Here is a 13,473-nt window from a genome sequence, read left to right as displayed (position 1 = left end):
AAGGACCTTCTGCACTGCTCATTACTGAGGATGCAGTCTTTGGTCGGGACCCAGCCCGTCCTCTTGCCAAACACAGGCCAGCGAAGTGCACCCAGCGATGCTGCACCCAGCTCTCATGAAGGCTGAGGAGCAAGCGCAGACTTTCCTGAGATGTACAGCCTTGACTTACAAATACCTATTAATGCAAAATTTACTGTGCCTGTTGACAAATAGTCCCAGTGATCAACTCCCTCCACCGTTATAAATTTGGTCCTCGTGTTCAGCTTGTTCCTTCAAGCTCCATGTTACAGCCATTGGATTTTGTTCTGACTCTTCCTCCTGATTTAAAGCACCCTGCTCTTGGAAACCTCTTCCTCAGGAACGTACATGTGATAATCTCTCTTTTTTACCCTCCCTCAGAGTGGCTCAGTTGAAAGACTGAACTGGATGAGTCAGTGGTTTTTCCTGAGCCCAGCACGCTTTGAAAAATGTGCTTACAGAATTGGTGGCCGGGTATGCAACAGCATTGCCCTCCCCATCCAGCCTGGTGGTCCGGGTCATGAACCACTTGCCATGCTTGCTGGGTTCCCAGTGCAGCTCTGCTTTCTGCCGCTCAGCCTCTGGCACAGGGCCGGGCTCGGCACGGCTCAGGCTCGACTGCCACGACACGCTGGTGGTGCGTGGCAGTTCATTTCCTGCTCCGTGGATTTTACCATGTAATTTTTTTTTAAAATTAATTTTACCAATACCTTTTTTATTATTATTGTTCTCTTGCAGATCAATAAGAGATAACAGGCAGCACTGTGCTGAGAAAAGATCCCCAGGAGAAATTCCCCCTTTGAGTGGAGAGAGTACAATAAATACACCAAAGGTTAAATCCACAAAGCGACTTAACAGCCACCTGGGGCACCTGAATTTACTAGTTATTTTCCCCGGGGATCTCAGAGCTTTCCTTGTCCAACACTTGCATTTTGTTCCATGGATGGCAAGTTCTGCAGAGCCTCGGCAGGACGCAGATGTTGCTGAAAGGCGTAATTTGCAGGTGTGGTTGCCAGGACTGTCAAACTCGGGATTCCCAGCCCATCCGCCCTGCAGGTCTGGATCCATCTGACATGGCCGAGGCACAGCTCACACCAGAGCCTGGGAGGCTGGCTCTGTGGCTGTGCCCACATTAGGTCCTGCGGCAGTGAAGACTGCTCAGGCAGGACGGGGAGTACAGGCTGCCTCTTCCCAAGGGAAGTGCAGAAAGCCCCCGTGGGACGCAGCACCACACACTCGGGGATCTCCGACTCGGGGACTGACTGACACTCAGGGACTCCTTCTCGTCAAATGCTCGTGAGAAGAAGGAACAAACCAAGCTGAGGTGCCTCGGGGCAACAGCAGGAGAAACCCAGGTGGAAAATTATGCCCAAACACAGGGCAGAGATGATCCACTTCTCTCTTCACTTGATGCTGGCAGAGGGACGTGACTTCCCATCTCTCGTGGGACAGTTGCACAAGGCTTCACCAGACACCTATCTATGTCCCTCGCTCCAACCAGGACAGGAACTCTGGTGGGAATTCCTCCTAACCCCAGAGAGTTCAATACTGCAGCACCCAAAAGCTCTGCAGCCGGGAGATGAGCAGCACCGCTGTGCCTGGCATCTCTGAGCCTGGCCGTGGCAACCCGCCAGCGATCTGCCCCTGCGAAATTAAGCTGCCTTGCCTGAGGACAAGCGGCACGGGGACGTACGCGCTGGTGTCCCCCCGGCTTCCCCACCTTTGGAAACGAGTGATGACGCTCCCGTCTATAGCTGATCAGCACCCGCGCCTCGGCGCGAGGCCAGCCCCGCTCTGCGGGCCGCACCTTCTCGCCGAGCAGAGCTCGACGCTCTGGTGCTCAGGGAGGCTTGGGTGCCGCTCTCGTTCTCCGTGCAAGGAGCGTTGCAGGGGCTCGACCATTTAAGTGTTTGCTTCTGTGTTTCCTCGTGGGTGTTCAGACCCAAATTTGCATTTTCAAGCACCTAAGTCCTACACTTCTGCCTCGTAAGTGGTAAGTGCATGCCCGAGGCTGGAAGCATGGGGGATAACAAGTGTACGCACATCATGCTGGGAGAAAAGCAGCTTGTTCATCATCTTAAGTGCCGCTTAGTGTTTGTAAGATGCTCTGACATGCCAAGAGTCAGAAGCCACTGCTTGGGGAGGATGTGGATAAATCGCCGTGGCCTATGCACTGTGTCTGGGCAACAGGTTATGTTACCCAGCCGTTCCAGCGAACACTAGGAGCAAGTCAGGGGCAGGGTCTCCTGGTAAGTTCCTCGGTGTATTCCCACAAAATCAGTTTTGTTCTTCCTTTGAGGGAAAGGCCAAGAAGACACACACCCCGCTGTAGGCTGTAATTTATATCAGCGCCAGAGCAGCCATGGTGGCTCTTGTCCTTTCTGAGTGACTTCCCTGATCCTGCACAGTGAGACCTTCCATGCGGTGGGATGGTGTTTTCCCAGCTGGGACTAGTGTTTTGGTGAGGTGACAGAGAGGAAAAGATGTGCCAGGGACCACAAGGGACTTAGGAAGTGTTTGTTGCAACTCAGAAAGCCACTGAGATGATAGATAAAATCAAGCCACCAGTCCATGGGGACACAGTGGGAAGGGAAGGAGTTGTTTGTAAGCTTTTTTATTTCTAGTCCGTCTGGCCTAGTCACTCGGAGTTCCTCCTCTTTCAGAAATGTAGCTGTTCACATTTATATTCTAATAAAACCTGGTTTTGGAGTTTAAAATCCCTTTAAAAAAAGTTTGAAACTTTTTTTAAAAACAGTTTATTTTAAAAGCCCTTTAAAAGTCTTTGGAGAGAGTTCACTGCAAGGAAAAGGTGTGGTCAGACCGATCTCTCTGCGCTGGCTGGCTCAGGGTCCCTCTTTCGGGAGCCCATGTGCCCTGCAGAAGCCGCCGAGCACAACGCCCTGCCCCGGCAGAGCCGGGTACGGGGTTTCGGCAAGGCTTGGTGCCGGGGGAGGGCTGGAGGGCTGGGGCAGGGGTGCAGATGGAGCGGCCTGGCACAGGCCGAGGAGGAGAGGGAGGGTGAGGGAGCAGCTGCGGGGAGCACGGTGCTCTGGGTTATGAGGGGTCTGTGAGGCTGCTCTGGCTCAGATTAGCTTCTTGATTACTGCACTGTGTTCTCATCAGAAGAGAAGAGGGTTTGATCAAAGGAAGATTACCTCCAAAGGGGAAGAGGAGGTTTCATTAGAGAGGCTTAGATGATGTGAAGAACTTAACTCGTCTTCTGAACAGCTCAGCTTAAGTCTTCAGCAAGGGTTGCTCCCCACTCCTGCCTGTTCCGGCAGGCAGCTCTCAGCGCGGGCAGGTCGCTTCCCTGGAGGAGGCCCTGAAACTCGGAGGTGCTCCAGGACTGACACTTGGCCCCTGATGTCTGGCCTCAGCTTGCAACACAGACACAGATGCTGTCGCTCCCTGCAGTGACTAACCCGGGCGAGGAGCCTCTTCCAAACCCACCTCCGAAGGTTAGAAGCGGAACGGGAAACACGCAGCGACCCCGTGCTCTTGCCAGCCCAAAACCCAGTCAAAGACTCTGTGTGCAGTGCCCAGCTGACGGCTGCTGCTGATCAGGGCTGGCCGGTGCAGCGAGGCACTTCTCTGCTCAGGACATATTATTCTGCCGCTCCATGTCCCCTCGGTACCTAACCCTGAGGTGTGCCTGCATGAACTGTTAGGTTTGAAGCCATCATCTTCAAGGAGATCCAATAACTCCCACTGTTCACCTTACCTGGATTTACCTCCGGAGCCTGGCTTGTTTAAAAGTGCAAATAACTGGTTGGGTTTCATCTGTCCAAACATAGCTCTCTGCAAGGTAGATGCATCCCATCTCCTCCTGCTCCCCAGAGCTTGTTGTCTTAGTTGCCTTTACAGCTGGTGGAGAGAAATTGGAACTTCTAAGGGACAGGGAACCTCCTGCCATGAGAGATGTCTGAAGTAACGCAGCTGAGCTGCTCCCAGAAACATCACCACTCCCGGCTGGCAATGGGAGTCCAGACACGCTGCTCTGAGGAGGCAGAAAAGAGGGAAGCCTGGTGTTTACCCTGGGCATCAGGTCAAGTTGGTAACTGCAAAATGTGGAATGAAGTTATGAAACAACAGGAAAGTGTAAAACAATCCTAGAGCAGACCTGACAGCAAACCCCCTCTGCCTCCTCTGGGACCCCTCACCCAGGGTCCCTGAGACCTGTATGAGCCCCGAGAGCCGGGCAGCCACCCGCATGGCAGCCACTCCTCTGCGCTGGGCCTGCAGCAAGCCAGGAGGGCAGGGACCCTCCACCTTCCCTCCCTCCATTCAGAGCAGACCCTGTCTCCTCCTCCCTGCTTGCTTTTATTTACAAACCTGGTTCAAGCTGCTGCACAGACGGAAACGTAGCGATTGCTTCTCTTCTGGGAGCGATACCTTTGCTGTTCAGAGGTCTCTCAGCCAGTTTCCTTACACTGCAAACCATAAAAGTGTCTGCTGTGCACATGTTTTGTCAATTAAACAGGCTTTATTTTGACTATAGAGAGTGTCCTTCAAAGTACGGTCAGCGCGGGGGCAGATTTGGAAAGAGGAAGCCTTGTCCAGGCCACCTCTGGCTTTAGGAGTGCTGGACCTTACACCTTCTGCCTTGGAAGAGATCTCAGGGCTACCTAAGTCCCCACGCAAATATTTACAGATGATGTGAGGAAAGGGCTCAGGATATGTTGAATTATGATATTCCTTAATATCTGAGGGCTTCACTCTGCAGTGTGAGTAACACCCTCCGCAAGGTGTCCTATGTGGAGCATGCCTTGTCTCCACATAGGTTTGGCCTATCAGTCCCTTTCTGCAGACTCACAGTAACCACTCAGGGCAAGAATTGGATTTTCTAGAGAAACAGAGGCTGTGTGAAGATCTGAGCTGTCAAAAGTCTAACAGAGCTGTCCTCGGAGATCACAGAGGGCAAACCAAGAAAGCCAGACTGGAAACACACAGACAGACCTTGGCATGCCATGGGCAGGGCTGAATTGTTGGAGAAAATCCGAATATCTGCTGGTTGGTTTTAGGGTCCTTTTAAAAGGCTTGTAAAGAAACGATCCATCAAGATAATGATGGACTATAAGATATAATCTCTGCCATTTTGGCATCCCACTGCTGGGATGAAGGAATCCATCATTCCATCATCCAGCTCCTGAGAAACTTTGCCAGAAATGATGAGTTCAATACCCACCCTGTGTACCTGAACCAAGCCTTGAAAATGCTGGGAGCACAGCCTTGTATGGCTTTTCTCCTTTCTTTGTGCTTTTGTTCCCCTGCCCTAATTCCTCTCCCTCTTATTTCCCTCTGTGTAGCAAGAAGCTGGCTTACCTGGGCGTAATTACATCATTTGCGGTATTGCTGAAGCAGTCAGTGGTTGAGGCAACTGAAAGGGTTAAGCAACTTCATGGGCAACGTAAGTTTGCCAGGTCTCAGAAGAATGGATCATTGTATGTACTGAAGCTGTGTTCCTGCAACAACGACTTGCAATTTGGTCTCTCACCAGAGACATATTTTGTTTTGCTGTTCTTTTTGTCCATGTTAATGTATTTTGAGCCTTGTTTTTCCTTATAGAATCAAATTCCAGCAATGACAGCACCTTAGCCTAGTATCATTCAACTGATTTATTCCCCCACCCCGGAAAGCACAGTTATTACTTTCCTTAATAACATCAAAGAGGCTCTCAGACAAGGCACCTTTCTCTATTAAGGTTTTCTATTGCTAAAGAAAAGTGAGTAAGAGTTGCTGTTACAAGGGAAGACTTGCTTAATACATTGCAAATACCTTAACCACTTTTCCTTATTTTCCCCCTGAACTCCTCATTAAAGCTCTTGATGGTGCTCATTGCCCTGAGAACAAGCATGCCAAGACTTTTTGTGCTGACAGCCCCACAAAAAGTCCCACTTTCTACTGTGGCATGGTCGCCTTTGTACTCAGTGGTGCTCAAATCCCAGTTACTCTGTCAGGAGAAATATGTGAGAAGCAAAGACCCTGGAGAGCGTGTGGGAGAGATTTCAGTAGTCAAGGGCATTCAGTGAGTGTGGCAGGACTGAGGCAGAGAGGCAGGACAGAAAAGAGGAGGTGGGACAGAACCAGGAGCCATAGGAAATGCTGTAATGCATGGCCACCAGATAAAGATAACAGGGACTGGGGGGTCCTGGGACTTCCCACCCCTGAGCTCTCAGATAGCTGCATTCAGTGACCTTCTGCTGAAGGTCTCCATTTTCTCAGAATTCTCCATTTCTCAAAAAATGGAGAATGAATGAATCACAGAATGGTAGGGGTTGGAAGGGACCTCTGAAGATCATCTAGTCCGAGCCCCCTGCCAAGGCAGGATCACCTAGGGCAGGAACATGTCCAGTTGGGTTTTGAAGGTCTCCAGAGAAGGAGACTCCACAACCTCTCCGGGCAGCCTGTTCCAGTGCTCTGTCATTCAGTGACCTTCTGCTGAAGGTCTCCATTTTCTCGCAGAACAGCCCTTGAACGGACAGAAAGCTCACCCCATGACCCCCAGCTTCTTGTTACTGTCTTCTTCACCCTAGCTTGGGCTAGCAGGACTGGTTGATTGCTCTCATGCCTGCTGCTTAGCCAGCCCTGCAAACATATCCTCTGGAAATCATAACGTATGAGCATCCCTGCCAGAGACCAGTCACTGTGTTCTTGTTAGTAATCTCACAGGCTGAGCGCGGTCTTTTGTGTGCGAATCTCCGCAGAAGATGAAAAACCAGAGGATGGGGATTTATTAAATGAGCAACAGATAAGGGTTTCAGATTGATCTGTCACAGGCAGGAGTGAAAATGATAGAACTGGCCACGCTGCACCGGAGAGCAGGTTGTGGTGCCTCTGCTGCATCTCCTTGTCCTGCCACAGCTCCCTGACTCAGACACCCTGTGTCCCAGGTCTCCCTGCCTATCCCTTGGACACAGATCATACAGCGATGCTAGGATCAGTCCCCATGTTTGGTGGGGACTATGGGTGTGTTTAGTGGGTCGACCTGCACTTTCCCAGGGGGAAATTCTCCTTTGCTTATCCACCTGCCACATTGTGCCTCTGCTGAGTCTCCTCCCTAAAATGGTCTCACTTTGAATTAAATGAGTAGCCATGCCAGGGAGGAAGCAAGGCAGTGGGACTCTCAGTACAAAGTTTTGGGATACCTGGGGTGAAGCGGCAGCCTGAGCTCCTGACCCTGCTCTAAGGAATAATTGCAAAACATTTTTTTCTGCGGTGTCGCCAGAGCTTACTTCAAGGGAAGCAAGACATCCAAAGAGAGGGCAAAGCCTTCAGGTGGACACCTTGGCTTTCCCCTCACCAATATGTAACTATGATGTCAATGGCACATGCTTTTTGACCTGGGACAAACATGTAGATCACAAACCATATAAGAGCAGCCTGTTATTGCAATGTAACCATGCACTGAGACTGCAAGTCCCTGGAGGATGGGAGGAAAGAAGAGCAATGGAGACAATGCCACTATAGGGACCAGACCTTAATTTCCTCCAAGGACAACACACAGATCTCAGCAGGTTGCCTAATGATCAGATGACCAGATACGTGGCAGAAGAGACCAGCAGCTGCTTTCCTGTCTGAGGAGCTGACGATTTTTCCCCAGCAATTGATGCTGACACTGATTTCTCAAGTTGGATTGGTGCCTGGCATTGAAGTCTCTGGTGTTGCTCAGCTAGTCACTCTGCCAGCAGCTCTACTACCTCTTTCCTCAGCAATTCCACCATCAGGCATGCTCCAGACTGGGTATCATCTCTATCCTGGCCGTCAGTGGCAGGAAAATACAAACCAGAGTCTTAGAAAATCCAGGCAGGACGCTGAGAAGATGCAGGCAGGTCTGGGATCCCACCTTGGCATACCTTGCATGCTAAAGGTACACGAGACCCCTCTGAAGTCCCCTGGGGACCATGCCTGGGAAAGGTCTTTGCCTTCTCCCCTTCTTTCTCCTTAATGTCCCCCACAGTGGGGATTGGTTGGGATTTCCTACAGGTCTTTCAGGCAGCTGAGACAGGAGGATGAGCAGCTACATCCCCACCGCTCCTTGAGGCACAGAAAGAGAAATCACAGCCCTGTGCGTGCGTACGCCACAGACCTGGTGCAGCCAGGAGTCAAACATCGTTAGCATTATTGCACATTAGAGACAGTAATTTTCTAACAGAAAAGGTATTGCACCCAACATGAGGTAATTTATTTTGGATCTCGTTATGATGGATAAAGATGAATTAATCACCCTGCTGAAAGTTAGTGGTTGCCTAGGGACCCATGATCATGACCTGATTATATTTAATATAGGCAAAGAGAGGACAGTCCCAACCAATTCTATATATCTATAGACACACACACTCACATGGTGCTTTAAAAAGACTCATCTCCCAAAGCTGGGGAAAATTATGAGTGCAATTAATTTGGAGGGAAATTTTAATAAAAAAAAAAGTGAATGAAGATGGGAAGTTCTTTAATGAGAGCTTATTAGGTCATAATTTCACCTCAAAGAAAGAAGACAATTTTGCCTAAAAGTCCACACTGATTTAGTGGCAAAATGAAGGAAGCTGTTAGAAATAAAAATGCAGCACGGAAAGAATGGACAAAGGGAAAGAAGCCATGGTTACTGGTATGAATTGCAGCAAGGAAAGCCAGGAAATTTATAAGGAAAACTGAAGAAAAAAACCATAATCCATGGCTGGCAAGTCAGTGAACAGTAAGGAGTTTCTGAAGTGGTTTGGGAATGTGGGAAACCACAAGTAGACTTTTTCCCAAAAGGAGCCTTTTCAACCTGTAACTGGTAACGTGGCAAAGCAGAGCTCAGTCAATAGGGTACTTCTCCCCAGAAGTCCCACACTAGCTGTCTTGTGAAGGCAGTGGTGGTAACTCTTCATTGGCTCTAGCAAATGAGACCGTCCTGCAGATGTGGTGAATGCTGGACAGGTAGGAGAGCAAAGCAAAGCGACAAAGGGGACTCCAGGCCAGCAACTTCACTTCCAGTGGAAATAACGGAGACGGCCACATGGCATCTGAGGGCTCAGGGAATGAAGATGCAACAATACCCATAACTTGTTCTTGGTGAAGCTCATTTGCTAAGTAGGGCTTCACTTAGGGGTGGCATAAGCCATCATTGCTGCTAAAAGCGGCTGTCTTGCCTACCCCATGCCAGCCTGCATGTTCCAGTCTTGAGGCATCCTTTCCCTCAAGGCAAACTGGGACAGTGAGCTCATACCATGTGAAGCTGACCTGCGAGCTACAGCTGAATGGTTTGTTTTAAGCCAATTCAATTCCCCAGCCTGGGAAACTGCGCTTTTTTTCTTTTTTTCTTTCCAGGAGCAGCACTTACTTACAGAAGCTTAATTTGTTTCTCAAACTGAGAAGCTTTAACATTTTCTTGGGTGTTTGATTTACTGTCACATATTATTCTGTTTAAAAAATAGCTCCACAGGCAGCAGAAATGATCATGCTTGGTTCCCTGTGGCTGCCTCCTGTGTGCTTCCTCATGTGTCTAGCAATTTGGTTGATCTCAGAAGGAAGCCTTTCTCAGCAGAGCACTAATTTGGGTCTGTTTGCTCTAGCTTGGTTACATACATTCATGGTTTTTGTAAGAACACAGTATCTCTGAGAGCCCTGCCTCTCAGCTGAACTTGATGGAAGGTGGCAACAGCAGGATTGACAGGCAGTAATATCACATAATTCCTGCTTCCTTAGGAAACCTGGCTGAAATTAACACCAAATTGCATCAGTCAAGTACTTGATAAATGGACTAAGAACTGGCTAACAAATCTCACAAAAAGAGTTCCTGGAGAATAAGTCTTTCTGCAGATCAGGATATGGATCAGTCCTTATTCAACACTTTCCCTTAAGGTCTGGGGGAAAATAGAAACTACTTCCAGGTAGGTGGATGGCACAGACCCTCCAAGCAATAGGCCATATTAGGACCAGTACAGGGTGATGGGAACCCCTTATTGTTTGTGCCTTAAAAAGCAAAAATGTGTTTTACTATGGCCAAGTTCCCAGTAGCCAGGAGTTCAGATCAGCTCACTGCACCTTGGAAGGGTGGTGGGGTTATGATGAAGGTGTCATGCCAGAAGAGCTCACGTGTTCATGGCCAAGCAATGGAGGATGCTCAGGAAGAGCAGGGAGGAGGTATCCTCTCTGCCTATGTGACTGGGGACATTGGCACTGAAATACCCCTCTTCTGGTGCCCTGTTCTGACAGCCACGTGCCCTTTGGTGGGTAGCAGGGCACACAAACCTGCCCTGAGGCCTCAAGGAGTTATAGCTTCATGAACACTTCTCATTCCCGACTGCTGTGTTTGGTTGGCTATCATCTTGGTTGGCCATCAACGTTGGACACCATCTACATTTCCATGTCTGCCAGACTGACAGCACCATTTGTGCTGGGACAGTTTCTAGCTGGCGTACCACAGTAGTTTCAGGCTGCAGCCCTGTAAAACAAGGAGCCTCACCCAGCACTTCTGCCAATTCCTCTTTCTTATCCCCTGCCCATGGTCCCATACAACCAACTGACCCATCACAAAGTCTCTTATCCATTTTATGAATATTTCCTCTGTGCAGAAGGCAAACTTTTCCTGCTTCCATTCTGCCAATCTGCAAGTTTCTAACCACTCAGTACCTGTGAGACCACATGTCCTTTTTTGCGTGCCCTCCTGAAATGGCTCCGCTCTCTCCTACAGTCAAACCACCACGAGCCATGGGACATGACAGAGGCCTGCCTCTTGAACTGTTTGTATTGTATAAATAATCCCCAACCCTTATGTGCTGGTGTCTACAACATGGTTTATCATGCTCCTGACAGGTCCAACCATTGCCCTTCCCTCCAGGAGCCTGTGAGCTGGTGCCATGTGGCTGTCAGATTGCTGCCAGCTCTGGCAGCAGCCATGGGGAGCCCATGACAGCCAGGTCTGAATCCTCACTGCTGGACCACTGCTAGTGACGAGAGACCAGGAGCAGGGCAGGTGAGTGCTGGCAGGACACTGAGTGAGTGTGTGGCAGAGCAGCAGTGTTGGAGAATGGTGAGACAAGGTCCAAATTCACTGCCAGCATGTGCATGCTTCCAGTTAACTGAGTGTGTGTGCTGTGGACATGGGGGTATGTGCAAGCAGAGGTGTGAGTCATCAAGGCTTGGTGCCCTGGGTACCAGAAGTGAAGGTGGTTTGGTAGCTGGGGAAGGGCATGGGATGCGAAGGTCATTACTCACTACAGTGGGGCTCAAGAATGATGCTTTTTCCTGGTCAGGTTTATTCCTGTGTCACTCTGCTGGTAGAAGGTGAAGGTCAGATACCCAGAAGGACCACGGCATGACTTAAGCCTCTGGGCAAGCCTCCCACTTTCCCACTAAACCCAGCTTGGCCCCAGGGGAGGGGGACAATCTCAGGTGGGGGGATTTCCTGGGAGCTGCAGCAGACAGCCTTCTTCTCTGCCAAATGCCTCTCCTGGGTTTTAGATGTCCTGAACATCTCTGTGCATCCCTCCACCAGAGTCCACAGTCCTGGTCCCACAGCGGGGATGCTCTGCCTCCTTCCCTTTCCAGTGCTGGGGAGGAGAAGCTGTGCTGGTAGCACTGCCCAGTTCTGGGAAGGGAAATTAGGGAGGCATGGGGTGAAAGTAAAGGCACAGGGAGAAAGGCGTGAACCAGTGGAAGCAAGATGGGAAGGAGTAGCAAATACTCGCAGCCTGGTTTTGCACAGCATACACCAAATCATAGTCCTGTCACAGTCTCAGCGCGTTGGTCAACCACCCTAACGGTGTGCATCGTGTGCATCCTTCCCCAAAGGACCATTCTGGGAAGTGGAATGCGGGACAGTGATACTCAAAGAGGAGATGCTGTGATCTCCCCCAGCTTTTTAGTGGAGCCATGATTCTTGCTGAAGCGTTTCCAGGCACTTGCTGCAGGAAACCCTGTGAGTTCATGCACACAACCAACTCTGGGCCGCCCTGCAAACACTGGTGCTTCCGTGCTCCATAAGCAGCAGCTATGGGATGCTTCAAGGAAAACAGTGTCTCATTCATGACCTTGTTGGCTTGAGCCAACAACTTTCCCCCTCCACCAGCTGCAGTATGGGCTCTGCTGCCAGCCCTGGGCACAGGACCCAGGTCAGTCATTCAGAGCCAATTTATTCTAGAAATTGCAGAAAGGCACAGGGAGGAGTTAGGCTGGCACATGGAGACCTGCAAAATGCTTGAGTTGACCCTCTTCCCAGCTCATGCTGTGGGTTGAATGGGAAAGGGGCAAGGGCTGTGCCGAGGGAGGAGTTTTCCCAAGCACATTGGCAAATTGTGCTGAGTAGAGGTGGTGGAAACCTAGTCCTTGCAGCCAAAGCTGCAACCTGTTATGATGTCCACGGTGAGGCATGGGAGTTCCAGGGAGAGATGAAAGCCCTGGGTGCAGCCTGTACATTTACTGGGCCAACCAGTCATGCTCATCTTGGCTGATGCATTCAAACACACAGCTGGATGCTCATGGACTCAACACAAAGGGCTCTCCTGTCCAGTCTAGACCAGTTCACTTCTAAGTGTAGGAGTCCGGAATGATTCAGAGAATCTAAATCCCCAAACTGGTTGAGACTAATCCTGATGACACTGAAACCATCTGCAAACTCCCAGGCTCATTCAGCTGATGGTGATCATAGCCACTGCCTAAGCAGGAGCAGTAGAGCTGGTCAGGTTGGGGTTGTTCCTGGCAGTTCTGCAATATTGTCTTAGTCAATAGCTGACAAGATGCTGCGGGCTGTGAATTGCCAATACAACATTAATGAATATGTCAAAAAATACGGGGCTGAATTATTCAAAGTGTGTAGCTGGAGAGACAGCGCCCAGGACACGCAGACACCCATCTGCACCACCACAGCTTGGGAGATGTTAGGACTGAGTCCTGGCAGCTGGAGAACAGACCTCAGGGGACAAACCCCATAATTCCCCTAAAGCTTAGGGTCTGCCCGCCTCCTCCAGGCTACTCTTACACGCAACATCTCGTTATGGGCAAAAGGGAAGGCACCATACCTATGGAGCTAAGTCCGGTTACTGTTTTGGCCATCTCGTCTAATGTCCAAGTCCAAGTCATCTAATTCATACAGAAAATACTATTTAGTAATGTAATCAAAATTGTTATACAAAAAACTTCCCAATGTCTGTCTTTTCCTCTGGTGCTGTGCTCACCCTTTCAACGTCCCTCTGGGCCTAAGTGTACTTAGACCTGGCCCAGAGTGCCAGGCTTCCTCAGGCAGAGAGGTGGTGGGGAGCCACAGAGAGCTACCAGCATCCTCAGTCCTTTTCTGGGAGAAGTCTAATGTTCATGGTGGGGTTTCTTCTTCCTTGATTTAGGAGACCCCAGTGTTATTCTTTTATATTCCCTTCTCATCAACTCCCAGCTAAAGTATGAAATCTGCACAGTAGCCTCCCACAGCCCCACTTAACATAAAGGGCTCTATTTCATGGATTTGTTATGCCATTAATG

Source organism: Phaethon aethereus (genome assembly GCF_964289735.1).
Source record: "Phaethon aethereus genome assembly, chromosome: 17".
Taxonomy (NCBI): Eukaryota; Metazoa; Chordata; class Aves; order Phaethontiformes; family Phaethontidae; genus Phaethon; species Phaethon aethereus.
This window is presented reverse-complemented; position numbering follows the sequence as displayed.